Consider the following 10827-nt stretch of genomic DNA (forward strand, 5'->3'; position numbering starts at 1 on the left):
TTATAATATATAGATTAAATGTAAAGAAATCACAGATCCTGGAAGGTAGCGAAGGTTTGCCTATTCTACGATTGATGGAATCAATCATCTATGTCTACATTATTATTAAAAGGAAAGGAGAAAGCCTCAACATTAACCCAAGTGGCAGTCTCACAATAAGCATTTAGGACAAAGTCAGTTAAGTTAACTAATAAATAATCTTTTTGAGTTTAATTTTTTTTCAAAATTAAATTATGCATTATTTATTGTTAATAATTAGTTAGTCTTTTTAAATTTGAATTAAAACATATTTAACTTTTTTTTTTACGAAAACAATAATTTTTATATATTAAAAATTATTTATTTGAAACTTATTCTATTTTTAATTGAAAAGTTGCCAACACATAATATAATTTCATAATTATATTAAAAGAATGATAGTGAAACATGAGGTCAAGCCAAGTGTCATATAGAGAAAATGCTATTTCATACTTTAAAGGTCCTTGTTAACTAAGAGATTGGGATTGATTCATGAATTATCAGTGTAGATAGGGATGGATCTGGGATGAACTCTGAAGCCTAATAAGGGAGAGTCTAGGTCCACCAGAGGAAGAGTACTTCTAGGCTTTCCGGGAATTGAAATTATTGAAGAAACTCTTTCTACTGGAATTGAATCCTACACATAAGAGCATTCTGAAAGCTAAAAAGTTTCGGTATATTTTATTTACGATTTAAAAGATGCTAAAAATTTTAGAGCACTTTCTCCAATGTGCGCAAATAAAGATGCCACTTTTAATGATGGACACCGGCCCTTGTGTTAAAGTAGCATCGAGTTTCTCTTGAAAATCAGCAAGTTTCTAGTTTCCGAATAAGTGGTACCCTTTCTTTAGAGTCTGGTAAGTCAATTAAGTTGCCTAAATCTCTTCCTTATCTGCTGCTTTGTAGCTTCCTTCCTCGCAGATACATTTATATAAAACTTCTACCCCGAGCACACGCAATGGAACCGTAGACAGTCAAGTGAAATTCAATCCACGAAATAATTTGATCTATGGATAACATCATTGTGATAAAGGTCGTAATGCTAGAGGAATCATTACCGCAAGGCATAGAGGGGGAGGCCATAAGCGTCTATACCGTAAAATCGATTTTCGACTAAACGAATATGGTAGAATCGTAACTATAGAATGCGACCCTAATCGAAATGCATACATTTGTCGCATACACTATGGGGATGGTGAGAAGAGATATATTTTACACCTAGAGGGCTATAATTGGAGATACCATTGTTTCTGGTACAAAAGTTTCTATAAAAATGAGAAATGCCCTATCTTTGACTACGGTTTGAACTAGTGATTTACGTAATTGGAAATAACCAATTAGGTTTATGACGAAACCTAGAAATCGATCACTGATCCAATGTATCTACATTATAGATTTATATAGACAATTTGTAATGCTAAAGGTGTATTTGAAATTGTAAGCTAAAATGCACAATCTTTAATATTCTTATTAGATTATATCATTTCGACATTTTTTTTATATATTTGAATTGGGATAAAACTTATAAATTTGAATCGAGAGACAAAAATATTTGAATTAATTAAAAGATAAAATACATTCTTCTCTCTTCCCCTATTTATATTGGTCTCGGGGGTCATTATTAATTCACACAAAATAAAAAATATATAATAATAAAATAATTACGAGCAACATCGTAAAAATATAAAAATAAATTTTTTATATTGAAGATAAAATATAAGAAAGGTCTAATTGCTTATTCCATTTAATGTAGAAAATAATATTAAAAATATGGATACATATTATACAAAATAATAAAAGAACGTATATTTTGGACAAAATAAAAAAATTAAAATTAGTACTAACTATGAAACTATTTCAGTTATAAATTATAGATAAAATACTAAATTTAAGAAATAAAAGAAAGTAAGTAAATAATACTCAATATATTATTAGTAAATTTAGACAATTGAAGAATTAAGCAACTTGCAAGTGAAGCCAAATGGCAGTCAAGCCTGATATGAAGATACTATATTAAAAGTTGTCGAAATTATATTAAAATGATGGTAGTAAAGCTTTGATATGAAACCAAGTGGCGCATTGAGAAAAAGTAAAAAAAATATAGAATGATAAGACTTATTTAATTTTGATATGAGAAAGTGATTTTTTAATTATGATGAAAAAAGTACAATAGATAATACCACGTAGTTAAAATCTTAATAAAATCAAATAATATTAAACAATCAACATCGTAAAAATATAAAAATCAAAACTTTATATTGAAAATAAAATAGAAGAAAGGTCTAATTGCTTATTTCATATAATGTAGCAATATTACAAATATTGATACATTTTATACAAAATAATAAAATAACATATATTTTGGACGAACTAAAAAATTAAAATTTGTATTAGCTATTAAATTATTTCAGTTATACATTATTGTAACGACCCAACCGGTCGTTTTGAGCATTTGCATTCCATTCAGCTGTTTGAAGTCTTGAGTGGCTTCGTATGATGTATTATGATCTGTGCGAATCATCGGTTTTGATTTTCAGATGATAAGAGATTGATTTGGAAGAATGAAGGTCATGTTAGAAGTTTTAAATTGGAGGAGTGAACCAAGTTTGACTTTTGTGTATTTGATCTTGGATCGGAGTTTTGATGGTTTCGTTAGGTCCGGATGGTGATTTTGGACTTGGGCGTATTGTCACGACCCCAATTTCCCTCCTTAGGATGTCGTGAGGGCACCTAGTCTCTAAGACTAGGTAAGCCTAACATTTAATAATAACTTGACAAAAATAATTGACAAAAATACTAAAGCAAGTCCGATAAACTCATATAGTCTTCCGAAATAGAATCTCAACAACATAATTCCCAAAACCGGTGGAACTGAGTTATAATCTCTACAGAGTAAACTAAAATGTCTACTATATCGCTGTCTAAATGAAAATACAACAGGAAGTAAAGATAAAGGAAGGTGACTCTGAGGCCTGCGGATACCGAGCAAGTATACCTTAAAGTCTTCGTAAAGAAGCTAACAACCGATCACTAATGTATGACACGAATAGACATACCTGGGTATGCACAAAAAGATGTGCAGAAGCATAGTATGAGTACACAACAACTGTCGTCCCACGTTTTCTCGCGCGAAATCAGGTTTCAACATATGACAACTCTTTTAAGGAGGCATTAAAAGAGGAGAGTCGCCACCTAGCGATTTAAGGTGCGTAGGGCACATATTTGCATATGACTCGGGTTCGACTAGTTTGCATCACCAGAGATCGGGTAAGGGCTCGAAATTACCTCCAAAAGAAGGTGTTAAGCACTTTTCGAGGTCCACAACTATGGGTCCCGGTTGAACTTGAATTATATGAATTAGTCGGATAAATAAAGATAGAGAAAGCAATAAGTTTGAGAAATTTTATTATTAAAAGGCTTTGAGGAAATACAAACACTTGATTCAAATATAAAAGGGGAATAAGATGGGGGTCCTAAGTTTTTTATCCTAAAGGATCACCCCGTGCAACATAAATAATACTTCGTAACTCCCTCAAGATGGGGTGTTACTCGTATTATTCAATATAAGTCGTACCTTATGCGTGCACTACCCGTCCCATACCTATGGTCCATGAGGCATTGGACCTCTATTTGGGGTAGTTTTAGACTTTGCTTAGGCTGCTCAGAAAATGTCAAAACTAGGCAATAATTCAAAATAAATAGGACTGCACTTAAGGACAGTTAAAGGCTCAAGTTAACCTCCGTAATTAGACAATAAATACACGCAAATAGATTTATACGTTAGGCATTAGACAGTTTCAGTATTGAGGAAGATTGAAGTCATTAAGCTCTATAGGCATGATTTCAATATGATCTGATCCAAATATGCAAGCAGTTTTAGATGTAGGGTGCCACTTTAGACCTATGATTTCTAAATTACCAGTTTGAGAGTATCTGATACTGCTAAGTTGTTTATTGAGATTACAGATTATAAGTTAATAAAACCTATTGGCATGATCTCTAAGTGGTTTACACAGTAAGGGACACTAAAAATTATTGGAAATGCTCTGAATTACTCATGCTTTCTAATAGTGGCGTGGCTAAGTAATAAACAGTGTTTGAAGAGTCCATATCATCACTTTAGAGCGAGTAGTAATACCCTATAGGCAGGATTTCTAAAGATTGGCGATTGGAACCAATTTTTTTATATTTAGCTGCTATAGGAATGTTTTCTAGGCTCAATAGCGAATTAAATTATTAAAATTCTATAGGCATGATATCTAATGAATATAGTGCATTTATGCAAATTGAAGGACAATTATTGGCATTTATTTCCTATAGGCATGATGTCTTGTGACACATAGCAGTAGACATGGAAATAAATAAAGCGTTTATGCTTTGATAGCATACAAGTTGTGTGAGTGTGTGATTTCCCTAATGGCATGATTTCTAATAGTGTACATAGAGAGTGAACAATGCATATAACAAACACATCATTAAGTCCTATAGGCATGTTATCTACCCATCGCATATGAATATTAAAATTTACCCCATTCTATTTTACTAACAACCCCAATTGTTTATACAAAGATTATTACAGGCCCAATAATGAGTAAAGTAACAATGTTACATAATAGTGAACATGCCCACATTAGGCTCAAATAAATACCCAGCATTGCCTTGGCCTTCAACATCTCCTACAGTATACCCAGGCCTTCAACAGAGAGTCGCGTTCAATACATGACTCAAGGGTGCATAGAAGAATCCAAACCAATTTACTTAACCACATCACCAAGTGTTGCGCCACTTGAAACAACCAAATTCAGATACACAGTACATGACAGGGGAAATGGAATAGTAGAAACAGTTTTGGAGGTTGAAGGAGTGACTAAGGACCAATCCCTAGTGTGTCAAAGTTCACAAGGGTCTCAATTGGACCCCGAGCAGTGCTCACACTAGGGAGACTAACAATTGAATCTAGGTAGCCTTGACTTTCAGCCGGATAAGAATGAAGAATTCAGAATAGCATAAGTAGCAAGTAAGGAAGGAGGATAGTGATGGAGGTACAGAAGTTAGGTGATACACTTATACTTAAAACAGACATAGTCAAGCTGAGCATACGAAACAACGAATCAAGCAGATCACAAGACTTTGTTCAGTAGAACTTCAATATTTAGCAAAGTAGCACATAATAGCCACATATTAGAGGGAGGAATAGGTTTGTAAAATTTTGACAAAAGTTAACACAAACAGGTTGAGACCTAAGAAGTCTAATTTAGGTTAAGTATACATCTTAGCATCAATAAGATAGACATATTAACTCTCATCAGGAAATAGGGCTGCATTGAGACATGATAGGGAGCACAACTTATGAAAAAACCACATGTGGGAAGGGTCAGGGGAAAAACAAGTTTGCAGTCACGGATGCACAATACAAACAAGTTAAAACCCTAAGAGATGATGCTAAACACACATCCTAGTGTCATGTTAATCAGTATTTAGACATGATGGGGATGCACATTGTGACAAGCAAAATAATCACTGAAAGAACAGGATATCAGATGAACCATAGACATGCTGGTGAGACATACTAACATAGAAGCAAGGTCATAGTCGATAGAAAATGATCTTAATATAAATTGAAACATATTGTACATACAGGACAAACCTTGAAAGGATTCAGAGCACTACAAGATAGCAAGCTCATACCAAACAACACATGCAGATATTCTAGGATTGACACAATAAATTAATTAACTAAAGAAGGTCTAAGTTATGCCATAAAATAAAATGATTCAAGCAGGGCATGGGAGACAAGTTGAGGTAACTGTTAAGATCTCAGTCAATCACTAATGGGTATGGGGCTCATGTTGAGTGACACAATAGAAGGGGAACATGTTTTAATTAACGCATGAAGTTCTAACAGTAGTGTGAGGCATTCATTATAGAGATTAAGGACAAGGCAAGTAAGCAAGTTTTAGGAAATGTTCAGGCACCAATACACTGGTTAAACAAACTTAAGAGAATCAGATTATCCAAATTAGACTTAAGCAATCTCAAAACTAGCAGCATTATGAGGAAGTTAGATGCTAAAGAGACTTAGAATACAGTAGACTTAACAGAATCGTGCACAAAATAATCTAGAAAATACATTAAGCTATGCATTTCAGAGGTGAGAACACATGTGAATCAAAGACACATAGGGATGAAATTGCAAAGTGAAGTAGCTTACCAGTTAAACGGACAACAATAAAGAACAAAAGATCCACAGGAACCCAGAAATATCGATGCGTCAAAGTTTCCAAGAACTTCAAAAGAACCCCGGGCAATGCTCGCACCAATAGAAAGTTTGAACAGTAGACTCTTAGTGGCCTTGGCTTTCAGCCGGCCAACACAAAGCACAAAACAGGATAATGAAGGAATTAACAGAACAAGCCTCGATTTTTAGTGAGATTTGTGTGACTCAAAAGTCCGTCTCAAAGGGGAATGGGGAGGGGTTTATATAGCAGAAAACATTGAACAAAGACATAAGGAAACATAGTAAATTAAGCAAAAAATAAGGAAAGACAACATGCAAATCAATTTGAAATCGATTTAAGAGAGGAATCCGGTAAACCCTAGTTTTTAGGGAAAGTGTAAATCATAGAAATTCAAACGAAATCGGACTAACATAGTACAATGTTGAGCGTATGTAGACGAAATAATGCTCAAAATCAAAGATTCGAACCACTTTGGTTCGATTTCTGAAGGTACTGCTTGCCATGTTTAGGCAAGCACCTATGTAACACCACAAACGAACGACCAGTAGCGAGAGGAGACCAATAAGGTAAGTGAGTCAGTGATTGATTCCATTTTAGAGCCGGTTTTGGAGAAATTGGGTGATATAGCGGCTAGGGTTTCTCAGAGAAGAAGAGAGAGTAAAGAAGATTTAGGGGGGGGGGCAGGTTAAGAGAGAATGGGATTAGGGTTTGGGGTTGGGTAATTAAAAGGGGGAAATTGATTGTGGGTCGTTGATCTTAGAGATCAACGGCCAGGATTTTAAAGAGGGGTTGGGTCAAGTTAGGTAAATGGGTTGCGACCGGGTTGTTGGATTTGGGCTGGGGCTTATTGGGTTAGGGTATTGGGTTAATTGGGCTAAGGTCTGGGTAGTATTGAGTCCGAAAAATAGGTAAGAAATTGGGCTATTAATTAAATACCCCGAATTTTATCAAAGTAATTTATGGAAACTACTTAATAAATGAATGCAAATATTATTTATGCACTGAAATGCTTAAAATAATAACTTTTTATTATAAAAAATTTAAATTTGCTGTTTTGACATAAATAATATAGAATAAATAGCCTTTATGTATGAATACATGCCATTATTGCATAATTAGATAAATAGCTCAAAAATGCTAATATAATTATAAGAAATGAAATAAAATATTTGAATAATATATTATATGTGTAAAATAATAATTTTAGGTAGCTAAGTCATCACAAAATAATTTAAAGGGACAATTACTAAATATTCATATAATTTAAATGCAGGAAAATTAATTTAAAGCTCTAAAATATTGTGGAAAATCATAGAAAATGCTTGTATAGGTTTGTAAACTAAATATTGATGCAAATATGCTATTTTAAAAGTGTATATGTATTTTGGAAAATATGAGGGCAAAAATTAGGTATCAACAACTGCTCATCTTTACCCGGGAATGATGAAAGAGTTGTTGGGTAAAGAAAATGATGACCGATTTTGACCGAATGAGGTGATTTAAAAAATGAAGGCCAAACTCCGGTTCCTAAGTTGCCTACATATCCCTGGTGTTACGTGAATCAGGCCGTGTGTAGTTCTGGATCCAACGGTGAACTGAACCATTGGAGTTGTATGCTTTGGAAAGGGTTCTTTTGGGGTAGGACAGTATCAGATGAGTTTATACGAAATCATGAATGTGAGTCTGAAATGTTATGGATGCAAATATCTGAACGGTCATAGAGTAAAAGGCCAGTAATTGATGGTGGTCGGTTATGTTTAAAACAATTGCTGGATGGAAACCAGAGCGAAGATTGCTCCCGTTGGGAGAACGGTTACTTCCTGGATTACCTGCAAAACTTAAAACACGATACATGCAAGTATATATGGATTATTGCAAGAATTTAAACATGATGCAAATTCCCTTTGGACCATGAAAGTTGTCTTTGGATGGTGGGGATGATGTCCTTAGACCATGACGTCTTGGGCTATGAATCATGTGATAAGGGATTCGCAGGCCATGAAATGAAGTCCTCGGGCCATGAGGATGGTGCCTTTGGACTATGACGCCTTGGTATAATGATGTGCAGTTTCGAGAGATCCTCAGGCCATGGAATGGTGTCTTCCGGCTATGAGGATGATGCCTCCGGACTATGACGCCTTTGGACAAAATGGAGATATTTTAGCCTATGAAGTGCAAGGATGTGACGCTTGGTCACATGCGAAGATGAGACAAGACAAGGCTTAGTCTTGTGTATGATGAGGGCAGTGCTTAGACCTAGGTGAACATAGGATAGTGCTAGGTCTTAGGTGGCATAGTGGGGATAGTATTTAATCTTGAGGAAAAGGCAATGCTTAGCCGTATGCAAGAGAGGAGCAGGGCTTAGCCTTATGCAAAATAGGAGACAGCTCTTAGTCTCATGCGAGTAAGGGAAGCAGTGCTTAGCTTCATTCAAAATAGGAGACAATGCTTAGTCTCATGCAAAGAAGGAAGTGCTTAGCCTCGTGTAGTTAAGGAGGCAATGCTAAGACTTGTGCAAATAGGAGGCGATGCTTAGCCTCATGCAAATAGGAGACAATGCTTAGTCTCATGCAAAGAAAGGAGACAATACTCGGTCTTATGCAAAGAAAGGAGACAATGCTTAGTCTCATGCAAAGATAATGAGACAGTGCTTATTCTCATGCAAGGAAAGGCAGAGCTTATCCTTATGCGATTAGGGAGGCAATGCTTAGCCTGATGAGAAAGAGGAGACAATGCTTAGTCTCATGCAAAAAAAGGAGACAATACTCGGTCTTATGCAAAGAAAGAAGACAATGCTTAGTCTCATGCAAAGAAAAGGAGATAGTGCTTATTATCATGCAAGGAAAGGCAGAGCTTAGCCTTATGCGATTAGGGAGGCAATGCTTAGCCTGATGAGAAAGAGGAGACAGTGCTTAGTCTCATGCAAGGACAGGCAGAGCTTAGCCTTATACGATTAGGGAGGCAATGCTTAGCCTGATGAGAAAGAGGAGATAGTGCTTAGTCTCATGCAAATAAAGGCGAAGGAGATGCTTAGCCTTATGCAAGGAGAGGAGACAATGCTTAGTCTCATGCAAAGAAAGGCCGAGCTTAGCCTTATGCAATTTATGGAGGCAATGCTTAGCCTTATGCAATTTATGGAGGCAATGCTTAGCCTCATACAATTTATGGAAGCAATGCTTAGCCTCATGCAAAATAGGAGACAATGCTTAGTCTTGATGCAAGGAAAGGGATTGCTTAGCCTTATGCAATTAGGGAGGAAATGCTTAGCCTCATGCAAATATAAGAGACAATGCTTAGTCTCGATGTAAGGAAAACGATGAGTGATAGTAGAGTGTTTCTTAGCCGGAGATGCTTGGGATGGATAATCCGCTATCTTGAAGGTAATGACCTGACGTGTCTGCACATATTATTGTCTTACTGTGCCTGCATCCAAAGAAATATTGTGAGTTTTGCAGGGGAAGGTTGGTTCATGCTTTTGTCTTTTGCTTTGCATGTGCTCCTGTCTTGAGATCCTGTTTGAGTCACCTTGGGTAGCATCTGGCTGTTTATAGAAATAATGTTTTTCGAAAGAAATGCGTGCATTTGATGAATGTAGTTATTTGAGATATAGTAGTATGCAATATCGACTAAGTTAGATGAACCAATGACTGTGGCATATTTTAGAGAAATTGAGACCTCCTTGCTTTAGAATATTAAGGGTCCTCCTCAAAATTTTGCCCCAGTATGGCGGTGTTGGTTGAACTTGCTTTAGAATTTTGAGGTCCTCCGCAAAATTCTACCCCAGTTTTCTGATCATGGAAAAAATGAAGATTTTATTGAGTTGTGACCGAACCCAGAGGGCTGCCTACGTATCCCCTCTGGGTCACATTCTTCATCGGTCTCTATCACGTTTACCCCTCCACTCTTGTTATCCAGGAGAGGATTGTTACGGACATTGGGTGCAACCTCCTTTGCTTGTATGACTTTGGTGTCAATTAATGTCTGAATCTTATCCTTCAAAGTACGACACTCATCAATAGTATGACCCTTCATGCCTGAGTGATAGTCACATGCCTTATTTAGGTTAATCCACTAGGAAGGGTTTTCCATAGCAACAACGGGAATGGGAGTGATATAACCGGCAGCCTTCAGTCTCTCGTATAGTTGGTCTATGTGTTCAGCAATTGGGGTATACTATCTGGGTGGTCTGCGGTCGAAATTTGGTATGGGTTTTTGGTATTTTGGCGGGCTGGTGGTGAGTGGTAGTATGCTGGTTGGGTGTTATAGGTATGGTAAGTGGCGGCAGGTTGTTGGTATCTGGGAGGTGAAGGCTGATATATGGATGGGAGTGTTTGGTATGTAAGAGGAGACTTTGGACCTTGGGCTACCATCACCGCACCTAATTCTTTCTTCTTGGAGATACCTCCTAACTGCAAAGCTTTATTTGTGGCTTGGAGTGCTTCAAAATTTGTCACTATTCCGATTTTGATCCCTTCTTCTATCCTTTCTCCCAATTTGATGATGTTAGAAAATTTATGGTTTTCAATAACCATCAGTCTTTCATAGTATTGCGGATCCTAAGCTCTGACGA

Source organism: Nicotiana tomentosiformis, chromosome 9 (assembly GCF_000390325.3).
Source record: "Nicotiana tomentosiformis chromosome 9, ASM39032v3, whole genome shotgun sequence".
Taxonomy (NCBI): Eukaryota; Viridiplantae; Streptophyta; class Magnoliopsida; order Solanales; family Solanaceae; genus Nicotiana; species Nicotiana tomentosiformis.